Raw genomic sequence first — 19201 nt, forward strand, 5'->3', positions numbered from 1 at the left:
AAGCCCCCAAAAAATTGGACAAATTTCAAATCCACATCCGCACCGGCAACTTAGGAAAAAACAGACAATGGCTGAATGATTTCTTACAAAAAAATGCTACAGAAAGCACTGTGTTAAACAATATTAATATTACTCTTGTAGATACTTTCCAGCAACTCCAAAGTGGCCATTGTGTCTTGTGAATTTTATCTGAAAATGTATAATTGCTATTTATACATAGCAGATTCAGAATCAGAGTCTATCCTCTTGTGGAATCTGATTAGTCTCAATAACCAGTTCCTAGGAGAAACTTGTTGGAATGGTCTGCTAAAGCTTATATTTCTTGAAAATTCTTCATGTAAAGAGTGATACCTGTGCTTGTATAATAAGGAAAACAATGTCATAGAGGTAAGTGCTGCAACAAAAACATTACAAATTAAACTTCACATGAGAGTGGACTTTTTTCAGGCAGCACAATATAGACTGAAACCTCTTGGTGGTTGCTTAACTTCCCCAGCTTCAATTTTAGTTGACTCTTCCTCATAGATCGGACTATTCAAGTCATTCATTATGCCATCTTGCTTATTCATGTGCACATTAAAACTGACTCCTTATGTTCAGTGAAGAAGCTGCTAATTGGAAAACACAGATAGCTAAATGACTTGATCACACAGTGAACCTGGACCTGACATAGGAAAAGATAGATATGATGAGTTCAACCATGATTGAACAAAATAACTAGATTAACAAATAGTCAAAATTGTTCGTGTCAGAAACTGGACGAACAGAGCAGGTTTGACTGTGGTTGAAACATTGCAGATATTGCAGGAGCAGGGTCTGTACTTTTACGTCTGAGAGTTTCAAAAATATTTCCATTAGATTCCTTTTTGGTTGCTGCAATGTTTAAACTTTATCCTTGTAAATTAATTCAATTGTAACTTTCTTATTACATAACCTCCAAGAGATATTTTTTTCATTGGATTGCATAGTGTTCTTTAATAAAGCAGGTTTTAAAGGACTATTCCTTGCAGCATATTAGTCTTTGAGAGTCTAGCTGGAGTTCTCTACTTTTAATGTTCCCAATTTTAAGCAACGTTGTTTTGTGAGTGTTTGGCTAGCTTCCGGAGTTTACCCTAACTAGGCCTTTGAGTGTTATAGAGAGAACTCCAAAGGTCTTGGAGAGATACTATTCAATTGTTTTGGGCATTCAGCTTAATCGGTGATTTGGATGATTTTCGAAGCGTTTTTGGTCTCTTGGGCTATTCTCCATGCTTATTGAAGAGCACATCCATTTATAGTAAGTTTTCATTTTGGCACAAAACATCATCCCTGATCTTTAGGTACTCCTTTTCTTCAGCATTATTGGTTTTTGGGGCCTTGGCAGTGGTTTTTGCAATTTAGTCGGGGATATTTTTAATTTAAAAAATGCACTGTAAGTTCTAATGTTAATTTTATATTGTTTACATTAGTGTTATATTTTTTCAGAGTAACATTGTGTTCACACTAGTGGATACCTAGGGAAGGGGGACTTGGACATAGGTTAATTTTTAATTGTAAAAGGGACTATCGAGGTAAAATAAATAATTTTGAATTTAAAATTGGTCTTTTATTCCTCCAACTCTATTAAGAAAGGTTTTGGAGTCTCATTTGCTTTATACAAAAGAGTACAAATAACAAGATGCTGTTGGATTGGACCTAAGACTTCTTTGAAGGCTTCCTCAAGGATGAAAACCCTTATAATTTTTTTTTGTTTCAAACATAATAAATGCTTCCTAGCTACTTGGAGTGATTTCACACAGGAGTAGCCTTTGTTTTTCACAATTTTTGCAGTTCGGGGTTTAAAAATATGAAAACGACTTTCAGGGTCTTTTGGATGCATCCTTTGGATTTTTTTCTTTGGTGGTTAATTTCTGCAATTTTCTTGTGAGGTGATTTTAGAGATTCACATATCAGGCTGTACCTTTTGGAGGTTCGTCCATGAGCCCTAACTGGCCATACAATTCTTAATGGCTCAAAAGGAGGCTGAAAAATGCTCAAATGTTATGTTGAGTGCTTCTGATATGATCTACACACCTGCTTGACCAATTTGAAGTGGTTTTGAGTTGATTCCAGGCATATTCTAATTTCCAAAGCAAGCCATACTCTTGGACCAGGCTATACAGGTACCTACAACTTGACGCGAGCCTTTTCCAGCTCAAGTGCTCTCCTTTAAATGGGCGCATGGTATTGCATGTTAGCATCCAACTTCCTTATGGCCCAATTTTCTACTTTGGAGGTGAGTATTGAAGCATGAATGCATATAGGATGCCATATAGCTCACGATACCAGCTGTTCATGATATATAGATCCGTTTTTTAGGTCAGAATTATTAATCAGACATTTTCTCTCTCATTATAGCGGATTAGCAAGGCATTGGGGGTGACTTGGGATGTGATTAATCAGTTTGGACACTTTGTGATAGCATTGGGTGCATCTGAAGCCCAATGTTACAGTGTTGGATGTGTTTGGGGACCGCTGTGATAGTGCTGAGAGTATTAGAAGACCCATGTGACGGTGCTAGGTGTATTACCTTCCTAGAGGCTTAGTTTGGAGTTGCCACTAGAGAAGTCGAAAGGCGCTAGTGAAGTTTACTCCCTTTTGTCAGGGCTTGCAACCATCCTATTTGAAGCTGTTACATTTCAGACATCCATCGCTTAACTGATTAAGACAGATCTATGACGATTGCATTTGAATGCTAATACAATTTAAAGTTTGTTTACGAAACAAACTTAAACAAACATTACAAACTTAATTTTTAAAAACATAAATGTAAATTAAGTTATAAGAATGTAAAACTGGAATTTCAAGAACAGAAGAGAAGAGAACAGAAACATAACACAGAGATTACGGAGTTTGTCCAAATGGACTACGTCTTCGGGTCTTCCAAGTAGAGAGACCGATCCTTTGTTCAGTCCTCAAGCATGATTACAATAATTTGATGCCAATCTGACAGCATCTGGATGCATTGAGCTTCAAGTTCTCTCCTAAGCAAGATTGCAATCTTGAATAGCCTAGAAGAACACTCGGATCATTTTCTCTCCAAAATCCAACTCCAAAAGTCCACTAATTCTCTCCCCCATTTTCACCCCCTTTTATACAACAAATTTACTCAAAATGGTAGATAACCATATGATTTAACAATCTCCCATATTTAACAATAAAGCCCCTCAAAATAACATGCATCTAAAAAACATCACAAAAATAACCTTAGAATATTTTGTGGTTAATTTTAAAACAGCATTGTTGTTGATTTTGTCCATTAATGGGTCCACTCTGAAAATCCCATTGGCTTGTTGGTATGCACAGAAATTTGGGGAAGGTAGGTTGACGGTTCAAACCGTCGGCCCACCTTTTCCTCTTAACATGTTTGCTAGTGTTTGGTTATATAGATTATTGTGCATAGTCATTAACAAGTATTGCTGGTGGGATGTTGGATATTGAGAAAGGCACCAAGACTTGGAGTGGAGGTCAGGAGTTCCATTCCCATTCCAGCTGTGTTACTTCGTTTTTGAATTATAAATGGTGGGAGATGTGATTAAATACCGCTAGCGCCATTCGAGCACTCAAACATGCATGTGGCGTAGTGGTAAGGTAAAGGGTGTTGGAGTGGGTAGGTTGAGAGTTCAAATCCGCCCACCACATTTTGAACCAAATTGCAAAGTCAACTGGATTTGGTCAACCTTTGATCAGTCAACTTTTTTCCTCAAACTTTGACTGGTTGTAACTTGAGCAAACAAACTCCAGTTGATTCATTCAAGTTGCGTTGGATTCATTTTTGTGAACACTTTGATTTGATGCTATTTTTGAAAGCATTGGGAACTTTTAAAGTTGTAATGGTAAAATCCATCTAGATCAGTACTCCCCACTTGGGAGCTTTTGGACCTCCAAAAGCTTGGTTACTCAGAAAGTGAGGGCAGAATTCCCCTAGTTCTCCGATCTCCATCCATCTGGCCTTGCTTGGACTCATCACTTTCAATCTCACTCTCAAGTACTCAATGTCTCTTGTCGCGAAGTCCTAATATTTTTGTCGAGAATGACATCCTCTGGCAGCTCTAAATTACACTCAAGTTAAAGATCATCTACTAAAGGTACCTGAACATCAACCTCTTCATCCAAAATCACTGGAGGCTCATACAACTTCAAGTTTTCAACATTGAACACTGAGTAAATGTGCATGTAGGAAGGACGATTAAGGCAAAATGCATTTGTTTCAATCTTTTACAAGATCTCAAAGGGACCATAACAAATAGGCTTGAGCTTTTTGCTTTCTCTCCATGCATTCTTTCTTTACTAATGCGTAACCAAACTCGATCACCAACTTGGAAATGGCAATCCACTCAATGCTTATCATGTCGAGCCTTGTATTTGGCTTGACTCTTTTACAAGTGAGCTTCTTCCGCTTGATGAATAGCTTGAATTTTCTGTATTAACTTCAAAGCCTTCTGTGCATCATGTCGATTGTCTTTTGACTTCATCTTTCCCAAAGGCAATGTACATTGGTGTCCGCGGTAGGTAACCGAAACAAGTCTCAAAAGGAGACCTCTTTGTAGAAGAATGTGTTGCATGGTTGTAAGCATGTTGCACATAGTGTAGGCTTTCATCCCACTATTTGGGATGCTTGTTGCAGTAGCCTCAGAGCAAGTGTACAACGGTCCTGTTTACCACTTATGTTTGTCCACCTGTTTGAGGATAGAAAGTTGTACCCTTCCTTAGCTTGGTGTCCATGAGGTCCCACAGTACAGACCAAAACTCTTTGAGGAAACAGGAGTCTTGATTGGATACAATAGAAGTGGGGAGCCCAAAATGGAACTATACAAACTGAAAATACAATTGAGTTGTTAGTTCAACTATGATCAACTTTTTACAAGGTATAAGGATACACATTTTGTTGAACCTATCAACTACTACAAACAGATAATCATGTCCTCTTGTAGACATGGGAAGTCCTCCAACAAAGTTCATAGAGACACTTTCCCAAGGTCGAGACGGAACAACAAGAGGTGTGTACAACCCCAACTTCCTATTACTTGGCTTACTTGTTGCACTCATTATACATCCTGCCGGGTGGATATTTTGCGACCAACAGTTTTGAGTAAAAATCCAATCGCAAAATAGGATGACTAGCCACAATGTGTGAGACAGAGTCTCTCCTACCTTAAAGGGAAGGCTCTCTTTCTCACTGTTCCTTGTATCAACTCAAGATAAGCAAGAAGTCGAGAGATTTTATAAATGGGTGTTACCGATATCCTTTCTTCTTATCTTTCAAGAAAGAATTCACTTACTTGTGGAGCAAGTAATGGGCAGGGTGAATCTCTAACTACACTTCTATCAAGAGCTGGAAATAGTGATATCGATAAACCTTCACTAACTCAAAGGCTAGCTGAAAATAGTTTGGCTCTAAGTCCGGTCGTACTTCTATATGGAAAAGCTTTACAGTTAGGGCACAAAGACTCCTAAAAGTAAGAATAACTTAACTATTTTGCGAATTAAGAAAGAAGTATAAGCTACAGACAAAGCTTCTAGCTATATATTTCCGTAATTGCTCCTTCTTAACTCTTTTATATAAAATTAACAAGATACAATTACCAAGAACACAAGATAACATGAATCAAAGATAACTTAGATGAATTATAGACAAAGCTTATAACTCATACAAGTAACAATCTCACTTAATCAAAGTTAAGTGTCAAATGCTCCTTTCTATTCACTTTTCTTTCAAAATAGTGCTACACAAACAAAGTTATGCTGGCACAATTTTTCCAGAGCTTTCTTGCATAAAGATAAAGATGATTTTTACAATGAGGGGGCACTCCTTTATATAGGCACAGGAGTTGAAGAAAAGGTGGAGGAAAAAGTGGGAGCAACTCAACCAACTTTGACCTAGTCTAACTAAAAGAGAAAATATAAAGTTACATGCAACTGCACACGCAACTCGCATTACATGTAATTACATCTTTTCATGTAATGCATTCTTTTAGACCTATAAACAAAAATATAAACAAAAACAACAATCTTAAAGATTGTTTCTCAGTGCCTTGAATTTGACGATGATATTACACACTATGGGAAGATCAACAATTTCCATGGTCTTTGATATAGCTTCGATCCTCACTGCATTTGCATACGCTGATTGTACAACTTTGGAATTTGTTGCAATAGAATCTAACAAGTGTTTTGTCAAGGATTTATACAAGACAAACTTGTTCATTGTGTGTGAACCAAAGTCTTCAGAATCTACATCAGCAGTGATCCTGATTGTATATTCCGAGCTTACCCTTTCAACTGTGTAAAATCCTGGCTTTAAGAGTCTAGTTCTGAATATAGATCTCATATTTAACAAATAAAGATTGTTTGAATGCAAATTCTTCAATTTTCATTTCTGTATCATACTATTTATCACAATTGGAATTCACACTACAAGTATGCCATACTGCATATCAATCTCTGATTATTTAATCATAGAAGGATCTTTCCAAAAGTTCTAAAGTGAATAAGTTTAGAACAACATCAGATATACATAATAGAATCAGTAGATTGTGACTTGCCTCTTATTCTAATGAAATTTCTACAATGGCAAATAGAAAAGATAATTTTCTAATATTTCATAATCAATTACTATTGAATGGGTAATTATCCCACAATAAAATTGCACCTGTGATGGTAGAATATAGAATCTCCTTTGCTGAGAGGAAACTGCTAAAACTAGATTACCAAGACTTATTGTCTTTCATGAGGAGGGCCGCCAAAAAAGAATTACTAGAATGCTCGTATACTTCTGAGATATTTGTCACTAGACAAAACAATTAATTCTTGACTTTGGAGGGTCGAATGGAATAGAAATGATGGCCTATCCTTCACCCGACTTTGAATTGTTAATAATAAATAGCCAATATGATTGATTGCAATATCGAGTTGCTGAGATTTTGTCTCTTATCAATTATGTCCTATTCCAATCATCCGTAGGAATCTCCTCGTGCGATTATTTACCAAGGGCATGTTCTGTCTCCAAGTTCAGTCGTCTCTGCCTACAGATAATCTCCAACCTTGGTCTCCTCCTACAATGGACTCTTCAACTGTTAATTCTTCTTCCACTAGGCTTGAATGTTTCTGACTAAAGGAATCGTTCTTATACTTACTTTGCAATCTCCAATTTATCTTTAAACATTCTTCCCTACCTTTCTCAGCCGGAAGACACTATTTTAGTTTCGAGAAGTTGGTTGATGTACTCGTAAAACTTCCTAAACTATTATTGTTTATTATAAGCTAATTCTTATTTCATTAATTAATTTATATTAGTTCAAAGTTTAAAACTAATATAATTTAATTAATATATTAATATGCCTATATTAAACTTTTATTCAAAAGATCCTGGAGGGACGTTACAAACTGCAATGAGATTTCCGGATTCATCAATAACGTAGCATCCTATCTGTTCCAAATCACAAGTAACACTTGTTTCAACTGCTTGACCATCTCCAAGGGCTGCCTGCAACTTTGTAATCAGCTTCCTCAACGTTTCTTCTTTGTAGCCAATAAGTCCTTGAAATCTGAAGAACATTTCACATGACCGAAGAATGTCACATGAGACCAAGGCATCTAGGTCAAATCTTGCCATCTCATCCCAATCATTGAGGATTTCTTTCAAATCATTTGCACCTGGAGTCAAAGAAGAGATCAAATTTTGCTCTATTTCATTTATCTCTTTGACGCGCCTAAGAACTGCAAATGTCTCCGTGATATCTCGAACTCCTTCAAATATGATTTCTGCTATCCAAGACTTGGCGGCTTCAATCAGCTTTCTCTCCTTGGATGTCTAAGACATAACAACAACACTTTGAGAAGATTGTTTCCGAATGACCTCGTTCAGGCGAGAAACCTCCTGTTTGAGTTGATTTTTCTTCTCCCATAGCTAATGATTGCTTTTTGATACATTAGCCAATGCATCTTGAGCATCTTGTAAACAACTCAAACATGATTATTTCCCAATTTCAACCTTAGTAAACTTGTAATCATAATGAGTAAGTTCTTCAACAGGTTTGTCTACCCAGGGCTCAACAACTGCAACAAATTTGGTTTATCTAAATCAACCAAAATCCTTGAAACAATTTTATCTTTCAAAGATTTGGATTTGATCTTCTTGATAGGGAGATTATTCGGAGGTACAACCACTTTTCTTCTTTTTGTTGTTATTTTGCTCAACCATGCAGGCAAGCTGAAACTTTCATATGTAGAAGCAGGTACAGTGGAGACCATTGGCATTGATCCAAATTATATTTCCATCGTAACAGAGCAAGATTCAGTTTGCACGGCTGAAGGCACAGGAGCATGCTGAGAAGACTCCGTCATGAAAAGCTCAAAACCCATCAAAGATGTATCAAGTTCGAAAACTTGACCACTTGTAAGACTTGGAAAATCCTCAAACACATTTGCCAAATGCTCATATTGTTCATTTGAGGGGATGAGAGGAGCAGCAAAAGAAATAGGAAGAGCCATTGTATTAACTTTCATGACTGGGATAGGAGTGAAAACAGTGGAGAATGAATCCACATCATCATCTACCTCATCCAAAAAAGGTGCTTCATGTATAGAAGGTGCACGAGTTTGTGCAGGCCTTGGGAGAGATATGATCATGACTTCCCCTTCTTCGTCAGTATCTTCTTTATCTGATTCTGTTTCCAATTCCTTCTCTGATTCTTGGACTGGTTCAAAGATCTGAGATGACTTAGAACCTTTTCCACCCTTCAATTTTAATTTGAGGGAATCTTTAGTATCAGAAAATGAGGCACCATCTTTCCTTGTAATCTCTAGCTGTGACTTCCTACTAGAAGGGCCAAAGCTTCCACAATCCAAGCCCATTTTAGGATTAACTCTCTTAAGGCCTTTATTTTTCAACCATTTGTTAGTGTTTACCAAAATGGATTGAAATCTATCCATGATAGATGTACCTTCTTTCTATTGCTAATGAATAGGAAAAGGGCACTTCTTATCAAAGTCGGTTTGATGAAACTTCGGATCAAGGATGTTACCGTCATCTTCAACTTGGAAATCTGAAGGGATCTCCAACATGTTGAGATCGATTATCTGCGGTAGGGTTAATCTGTAGTAATCCATCTTCATTATCTCAAACTTTGTTCTCATATCAGTCCAGATGTCCTCGATGTGATGAACATGCGTGTAAGCTCTTTTTATTTGAGAATTCATTTCTCAGTAATTAAAGTCGAATCTGGCTTTGAACTTCTTCAAGGTGATCAATTGCAACTCTGCTTCCATGTTCTTTGTTTTTGGCACATGATTGAATAGTTGCCAATCGCCAAGGGTTTGGTTGAAGTAATGCCGAACCCAGGCCTATGCATAGCATGCTGATCACTTTGCACCTGCATGAGATGTCTAGTTAGCTCTATCAAAATGATTCGATCTGTAGCATACCTAGGTAAGGTATACGGTTCACCTTTAAAACACCCAACTCTTAAGTATGTAAAAGTTGGAAACTGAATGAAAATACAGTTGTATTGATTCACTTTTTCCCATGCTGCATTAGATACCCTCTTGATGGATGATTGTCTATCGAATAAGCACCGGAAATGCCCAAAGAAGGCATCTTGGACCCTTCTGTAATGGAATTTACTATTTGCCAAAGTGATTTGGTCATAGTAATATCAAACAAGAATCTGAAGACAATCTCCCTTGGTTGAGAGACCAAAGAAAAGATCCCATGGCAGCAACAATGTAGAGAAGGTAGGAGTTCATGTACAAGGGTGCTGAAGTTCCCACATTGAGCAACTGCTAGCAAAGTGCAATGCTAATCAGCTCTCCCCAAAAGATGTGTTCCCTGTTTTCCATGATTTGGAAGATGAATTTGTACATCCATGGCTCAAAATTAGTAGAATCTTTAAGACCGCAAACTCTGCCGAGAAGGATAATGAGGTCTTTGTATTGAGTTTAAAATTAGATCGATGGATGGTTTTTAGCCATCTTGAGAAGTTGTTTCTTTTATTGTCTAACTAGTATTGGTTGACATATTTATGATAATCACCTTTCTTCTCATTCCAACATGCCAAAGATGATTCCTTGGTTAGATTTGCACATTCTGCTTTATGTGGTACCTTGAAGATCTGCTTAATGACATCTAGATCAAGGCTAATGACAACCTTGCCATCAGGGTCCTTGATAGTCTTTGATTTTGGACTAAAGCGTCTTGCACACCCAAGAACAAATCCAGGTTCCATAGCTGCCATAGGAAATGCAGACACCAAGTGAATGTGACTTCTTTTGATGTGCTTCATCTCATGACCAACAGGAATTTCAACTCTCTGCCTTTGGATTTTGATGATGAGGGCATCTCTTGTGTTTGCACTGCAACACAAAAATCCCAAAACATAAATACATCATCAGATGAAATTGCCAGATAAGTTGATTCTCGATCAGCAACAAAGATTCGAAAATGGATTGGAGACTTTGTAGATCCAATGAAATGATTTAAAAAAGAAATCATATGTTATGCAGTGAATGAAGCTGAAATGTGAACGAAATGCGGAATGAAATGTTATGAAGGCGGAAAATGGAAGATGGAATGAAATGAAATGAAAATGTGTGAAGATGGAATGCATGGGAATGCATGCGAATGAAGATTGCTGATTCTCAAATGTGACTTAGGGTCTTCAAGACATTATTGCATGAAAAATGATTACATGTAAATGCAATATGCAACAACGAATGGAAAGTGAGATGTGATGCGAATGCGGACGAAGGATGAGCTTTTACATGTAAGTGCGAATAACGAATGAGATGAAAAGCATGGAAAGATGCGGAAACATGAATTTGCTCATGAAGGCGCGAATGCATATGGAGAGATGGAAATGGAAAATGGAAGATGGATAATGAACTTTATAGTCATCTTTGGTGAAAAGGTGAAGTCAAAGTACATGGAAAATGAAAATAACATCTTTTTAACTTTTCAAAATGTGACATTAAGTCAAAATCGGGGTTTTGAGATGCTATTACATGTAAGGTTTTTAATGTAATCATGCCGTGCGAGTGGATGCGAAAAATGAGATGAGTGAAAGTGGAAGCGAAAATTGAGATTACATGCATGTGCGAATGGTGAATGAGATGGAAAACATGTAATTGCATTTGTCGGATGAGATGCAAAGTGTAAACGTGATGATGCTTTCACATGAAGTGAAGCAACAACAAGTTCTTGGGAAAGAACTTGTAACTTCTCCAAAGTGGAGAAAACCAAAAAGCAAGCACAAAACACAAAAACTTAAAAGAAAAATGTACCTTTGGAAAGTGACTCAACCATGTCAAGATGCAAAGCACTTCAACACAAATTCGAATTTGGAGTTTGGGGAAAAACCAAAAACATGAAAATGAACAATTTCTTCATTTTTAAAGGAAAAATACACTTTCCATGGCATTGATTTCAACAAGTGGCAATCATCAAGCAATAATGTGCATAAAATCAGCAAGATAAGCACAAATTAAATAGCAAGAAAGAATAAGTCCACTTACATGAAGATTAAGTGCCAAAAATGGTGGAAAAAGATGCTCCAAAGTTGAAAAATTCTTCAAAAACACTTGAATCTTTCAAACTTCTGCAAATTCAAATGGGAGAAGGCAGCAAACAAGGCGTTTTAGGTGGAAGATGCCAAAACGTGCCCTACCAATGCTCCAAAATCCAACATTTTTACATGCACATGCTTATGGGACTTTTCACCAAGGCACATGATCAAAACATTTTGATCATTAAACACCAAAACAAGTGCCAAGAAGTAATGCAATCACCAAAACATGCAAAATCGATTCCTCCTTGAGTAAAAATGTGGGCCAAAAATGGATCTATTTGGAGTTTTCACCAAAAATGTGCCCTAGGATAGAGCTTGGAAAAACATCTTTTAGGAAGATGAATCCATTTGTGATGTTACAAAATCTATTGCCAAACAAAAATGACCCTATTGGAGAAAATCTCATGCAAAACCATCAAGTAAATATCTCATAATCTCCGAAATCGGGTTCTTGAAGGCCCATTACATGTGTTCTTCCAAAATCAGACTTTTTAGGAAGTATAACATGTTTTAAAATATGCACAAGGTTAAAATCAGACCTTTTAAGATGGAATGCATATTTTAAAAACTCCCCATAAGGCAAATCGCACCTTTTGGGAGGCATGACACATTTTAAAATATGCACTTGGTTAAAATCAGACCTTTTAGGGAGGATTGCATATTTTAAGGTAAAGCTCATATTTTTGATGCAATGACACATTTCAAGTGAAAGCTCACATTTCTGGTGTAATGACACCAAAAAGGTCCACTTTTGATAGTCTTATGCTTTTAAGTTGAACTTTATATGTAGTGACATGTAAAATGTCCACTTTTGATGGATTTTACATGTAATAGCATATAAAATGTCCATTTTTGATAACTTAAAGTCTTTTAACAAACATATATCAATTTAAATTCATTAAAATGGTACTTTAATAGGACATAAACCATATTTATATATCATATTATAAATATAATACATAAATATCATTTAAAAAGTAACATTTAAAGGAGCATTTGATTTAAATATCAAAAACTATACTGAAACTATATAGTTTATATAGTCACTTTTAAGTGAAAAATCAAAAAATAACTCAACTGAAAACTATAACATAAAGTGCACTATAGTTACTTTAAGTGAAAAATTAAATGATGAAGTAACTTAAAAACATAATATAAAGTGAATTTAAGTTATATTTTTCAAAAAGTTAATGTCAATTAAAAAATATAACATGATATTTTTTAATTCGTGATGTTGTATCAAAAAGGTCCAGTTTTGAGGTACTAAAATGACCATAACTCTTGACTGACAACTCCGATTATGCTCTAGGTTAGACCAAATCGAAGGGGAAACTAAAAGCCATGACATGAGCAAAACCAAAGACTAAAAACCAACAAACACAAACTCAAAAGCAAAGAAAAGGATGATGAAGGCCTCAAAAATCAAGCAAAGGCTTGACAAAAAGTAAAACGAAAAGGACTTGACAAAAGCCTTCAGTAAAACAATTTGATATACGAATTGGAGTTGATTGATTGATCAACATTAAGCAATTGAATATCAAATTCAACTTAGAGATATGCGAAACTAGCTTGAAAAAGTTTCGTGCTGTTACCAACATTTTGTGGTGACAAAATGCAGGACAACACATCCTTTAATGTATCTTATTACAGTTTCTTGCATGTGAGGCCACTAAAAAAATTGTTGTAATTGAACCATAGTCTTGACACCAAAATGTCCAACAATCAAAGATGTATTAACTTCTCTAAGTACATGTGCTTGTTCACCTTTAGGAATACATAATTTGCCTAGGTGATATAACAATTTGTCCTTTACATAGTAATTCTTTTCTTCTACTGATTTACTTGTAATGAGATTTGAAGATATATCCTTGAAGTTATCATCCATGGCATATTGTTCTTGAAAATTTTCATGGACCATGGAACTTCCTTTTAAGATAGACAAAGCATCTATAATTGGAGGTCTAGAAAGCATATCAAGTACCTTATTATGGACTCCTTTCTTATACTTTATCACTAAGTGAAATTGTTGAAGAAATCCCATCCATCTAAAGTGCCTACTTTGTTGCAATTTAGACTGTGAATGTAAATATTGCAGTGGTTGATGGTCCGTGTGGACGATTGTTTCCTTGTCCATTAGGTCGTGTTTCCATTTTTTAACACTATACTTGTGTAAATAAGTATTTACTTATTACACTTCACTTAAGTTTACTTAGGTCAATGCATTATTTTATTATTTATTAGTTTGACACTTAGGAGTTTGCGTACTCATATGAGTTGTCGTGTTGACAACACAGTTATTTGCACTCTTATTTTAGCACATGGTGTCTACAACATAATTTTACGTGCTACACCTTTGTAGGCATATCCTCTCATCATCGCACTTACTCCTGTGCTTAATGGAGGATAATCCACTCCTAGTTGACATGTGTTTGGTTGTAAGACTTATCAGTGTGTTGATTTTTAGGCATTCTAGAAGCATTCGAGAGGCCTTTATATTCAGGCACTCCCAGTGTGTCTGTACATGACATTACATCAGTTCATTTTGATATTGTTATTCTGATCATACTTTGGTCCATTTTGTGCTTGTGCTTGAGTTCCTTGATCTTGGGTGATTTTGCCCTAAGGCAAATTCTTACATGGTATCAGAGTTGAGGGAATTTCTCTTCACATAGCCGTTCAAGACCATTTTCTTGCTTCACCTCTTGGAGGACCTCGACCCAGATCTAGAGTATCACAGTCATTGGGAGTGTCTAGAGCCAAAATGGACCTCGCCATTGCGTCCGGAATGGCAATTCAATGAAATTTGACTATAAATTGGCTTACTCTAGGCCATAGTCGATTTTGAGGCAAAAATTTTTTGCAAACCAACACCCAAAGGCCCAATTTGCAAATTCGGTATGATCATTTATTAGATCTATTAATTTGATTTTCAGATCGGTATTTTATTTCTCTGCAATTTTCGTCAGCTTTTTTGGAGCAATTTTTCAAAAAAATTTTTAGGCCTAGTGGGCTTGTAGAGAATTTCTTTTTGCAAGAATCGGGTGGTGAAACTCCAACCCCTGCAAGGAATATTCCTCCTTTTAATCTGGCATCCAAGTTCTTGCGGCACTACAGACCGGCGGGCATCACCGAATATTCCATCGGCGACCAAGCTCACACAAATTCCGGCCATAACTATCACACGGTGGCTTTGTTATTTTACCACCGCAGCTTCTTGTTTTTATACACCACGCGGTTTCAAAATCTTGTGAATGTGGGATATTTGACCCACATTTTTGGCTACTTAAACACCGCATCGGCGCTTCAAACACGTCGATTTGTTGGCCGTGAACAAGTCTTCGGCTCCTGCTACTAAGACTCCCCAGCGACACCTTTCTCTGACACCGGCTATCACGTTAGCTCCTGATGGCCATCGAACAAACACCGTCAGCCATTCTTCTGTTTTCTGACATGTTCAGACCTCTGGCGCCAACGTGTTCAAACCTTGTTGTCGGCGCCACAAGACGACGCCGCATTTGCAGATAAGCGTTGCCACGCGACACGAGAACCTCGCCCGCAAAGCAATTAATATCCATGTTTGCACTACAGCAGAGCGCCACGCATCCTTCGCAAGACCCCACCACGCGGACCGCAACCAGCTAAGTAGGCACAAACAACTCAGACCCCACGTGGCATTGCCACATCAGTTGTGTGACACGTCAGCCTTAAGACAACTTAGCAAAACTGTACTCAACGCCATGTCGACTATCCTTTTCATGTCATTGTAGGCCGTACAATGTCGTACACTACTGACGTCATTGTGATGTCACTGCCACGTCACCAAGGGGTATTTTTTTGCTAATGTCAACATTTTACTATGTTGAAATTGACGATTGTCTGTCATTTCTAGGCAAAATTGAACTACTGTGACGGTTGTTTGACCGTTAAATTTAACTCAGTGTTTTGCTGCCCAGACCCCTCTCCAGATTCAGTTTTGATTTGACAGTTCGGCTTTGGGAGGCCATAACTCAGTCATCCAGACTCCAAATCAGGTGTGATTTTTTTCATTTTGAGTAGAATTTCCTAAACTTTTCAGTGGATGCTGTTCTTTTTTGGTTTTGGTGCACGGATTTGTCAGAAATTGCGCATTTTGGCGACTGCACCTGTCCAATCCTACATTTTGCAACTTCAAACGTTCCATACGGGTTCATCTAGACACATTTTCATGTTCCGTTTGTTTTTTAAAGTGCTTAATTTTTCATCTACTTTCCAGATCTGCAATCAGATTACAGGCTTGTGTGGACAAAAAATCACTTTCAGAATTAGGTCCTTTTCTACATTGTATTGCTTTGATTACTTTTTAGAATTGTTGTACATTTGAGCTACAATGCTTAGTATCAGATTTGAACCTCAAAAGGCAGTTGTAAACAACAAAATCAGAAGTCTACTGTGTCCATTTTGACAAGTGGCCTATTGTAAATGCACTACATATAAAGTGCCAAAAGCATCATTTTTGGGGGGGATTCTTTGATTGAGTGAATTGGGGGGGTGTCTCTTGTGTTTTTGTGTCTCTCTTTCTAGTTTGTGCTCTTTTAATTTTCTGCATCATGGGTTCACCTAAAACTCCACTTCTAACTTCACACAATTATATTACATGGAAAGATATTGTATAGAGTAGATCAATGGAAAAATGTTTAAATCTATATGTTGATGGTACAATTACCAAACCCACTGATGCTACAACACTAGTTGATTGGCAAATCAAAGACAATGAGGCTTTAGGAATCATTAGGAGCTGTGTTCATAGAGATCTCTTCTTCCAGATTTCCAGCATTAAGGAGGCCAAGCCTACTTGGGACAAACTTGAAGGGTTGTATGGTAAGGTGGACGAGGAAAAGGGATACCAAATTGAGGATGATCTACTTCTCTTGGATCTTAAGAATTTTGACACAATTCAAGATTATATCAACAAAGCCAATGAATTGAGAGCACTACTTAAAGATTGTGGTAATCCCATGAAGGATGATCGAGTGATTCATCACATCTTGAAGAGGCTACCTTCAGAATATGCATCTTTTGTTTCGAGTTACAACACTCACAGGTTGACCATGGGAAGGGCCTTCACTAAGCCTACATTTGATGCATTTGCAGAAATGTTGATGATGGAACAATCCAAGTTGATAGATATGGGACTTGTCAAGTCATCAAAGACCAAAGCATTGGTGGCTACTAATGAGAACCAATCAACTCAACAAGGCAAAAGTTCTACCAACAGCAAGAAAAAGCAGTGGAAGCAAAAATCACAATCAGAGACACAACAAGCTTCCTCCTCACAGCAAGGCAATTCTTTTGCTAACAAGAAGGGAAATAATGATAAGAAGGATAAACCGTTTCGTGCATATTGCAAGAGATTGAATCATGATGAGAATCATTGCAAGACTAAGAGAATTGATGAGTTAGAAAACTTACTTAGAAAGAACAAAATCAATGTGCCGAATGCTTCCAAGGATTCAACTCCACCCACTTCAAAGGGAAAAGGGCAAGCACTTATGGCAGGTTCAAGTTCTTCAAGGGAATGGATTCTTGACTTAGGTGCCTCATATCATATGGGTTCTTCAAAAGGAGACTGTTCTTCATTGAAGCAGTCTAAGGTACCACACATCTTTGTAGGAGATGATACAAAAATGGAAGTTGAAGGGAAAGGACAAGTGGAGATGGAAAATAGAGAGTTCAAAGAAGTTCTCTATGTTCCCAATCTTAGCTCTAGTCTCCTTTCAATCTACCAAATCACTCACTATGGAGATGGCAATAAAGTTGAGTTCCTTCCTAATTCAGTAATGATGCGCAATCTTAAAGATGATTCATTGGTTGTAGTGGGTAAAGTCAATCATGACAAAAGGCTTTATTCTTTCTCCCACTTTGTGTCTAAGTCTCCTTCACATGCCTTGTTGACTCAATCTCATTCACAAAGTAAATTATGGCATGAGCGGTTTGGACATCTTCCCGTCCTCCATCTTCATCAACTTTGCTTAAACAATATGGTCAAAGGTCTACCTACAATCAACTTTTCTAAAGGTGAATGTTCAACTTGTTTAATGGATATGCATCTAGAAGAGAAGATTGATAAAGGGAAGTCTTGGAGAGCATCAGTCGCTCTTGAGTTGGTTAACACAGTTCTAGTAGGTCCTTTTGCAATAACATCAGTTAGCAAGGGTCACTACATCCTCACTATCATTGATGACTTTTCACGCTACACATGGGTCTACTTTCTTGATCACAAGAATTAAGTGTTTGACAAGTTTCTAGCCTTCAAGAGTCATGTTGAAAAGCAATCAAGGAAAGCCATCAAGGTTCTTCAAATGGACAATGAAAGCAGATATGTGAACTTAGGACTTAAAAACTTTTGTGAACTTGACGGTATTGATCTTCAAAATTGAGCAGCATTTAGTTCGCAAAAGACAAATGTTGTAGCAATGAGGATTAGAACTCTTAAGTCTATGACAAGTTGCATGATTCAAGCCAAGTCTCTTGATCCATCACTTGAAGTCGAAGCTATAAGTAGTGCCAATCACATATTTAATAGGTCTCCTCATAATGTCTTAGATGGAAAGACTCCTTTTGAGGCATGGTGTGGCAGAAAACCAATTGTGAAACACTTCAGAGTCTTTGGTTGTCTAGCATGGGCAAACATATCTTCCAGGGAATGCAAGGCACCACCACCAAGGCCTTGTACTTTCATCGGATATGAAGACAGTGTTAAGGCTTATAGACTTATGGATCTTGAGACTCATGAGGTTTTTGTAGAGAGGAATGTTCACTTTGAGGAAAGTTCACCTAGCTTATCCTCTCCATACTTCATACATAGTGGAAACTGATAGTGACAACAGTGATAGTGATTCAACAGATTCAGATGTGTGGGATCTTATTGATAGATGCAGAACGATGTCACAACATCAGCCCATTCCACATGCATACATTGCTACAGTGATAGGTCCATGCAATTTAGTACAGTTGGGTACACCTGGTCTTCCAGCTCCAGCATCAGGGGATGACTACATAGCAGATATTTCAGGTTTGTTTGTGGAGTCATACATAGCAGATTTGGGAGACATCATTGATGATATACATCTTCTCTTTGATGAAGAAGATCCTTCTTCAGTTGTTGCGAGGGCTCATTCTGACCCTCTTGTCCATTCTCTACATGATCAGTCTTTCCAGGTTGATATGATTGTGGATCCTTATGTACAATAGTTGCAAGAGGTCTCTTTATCATTTGAGGAGACACATGGTTCTTTGAGATATGTTCTACATCCATCCTTGCTAGATTTGACATTGTTCTTTCCAGCAGTATTGGAAGGGGTGCCAGTCAGTATTGACATAGGGATAGTTGAGCAAGTTTCAGAGACAACATTTATCATCAGGATTCTTTCTACACATTGGGGAAGCATCTCATACGTACCTATGACATTGTTTCTTTCAAAGGGGAGGAACATTATTTAGTAGTCATGGATCAGCTTCTACATTGGAGCAACTATCATTGATTGGCATTCATCATTTGGGGGGGGGGGACTACCTTGTCTCCTTCTTCTCTCTTTTGCGAGGGACCTTTTCCTCTTTTGGGATCGTGTTCTTCTCATACT

General features: G+C 37.4%; 1 protein-coding gene across 4 annotated transcripts in view; it reads left to right on the top strand.

The window, feature by feature from the left end:
- Positions 1-19201, top strand: part of LOC149575779 (beta-amylase 2, chloroplastic-like) — a 187433-nt gene that overhangs the window by 50644 nt on the left and 117588 nt on the right. The gene's annotated exons all lie outside the window — the stretch shown is intronic.

This window comes from Cupressus sempervirens, chromosome 2 (assembly GCF_028749045.1).
Source record: "Cupressus sempervirens isolate cs-2001-9-10 chromosome 2, ASM2874904v1, whole genome shotgun sequence".
Lineage (NCBI taxonomy): Eukaryota > Viridiplantae > Streptophyta > Pinopsida > Cupressales > Cupressaceae > Cupressus > Cupressus sempervirens.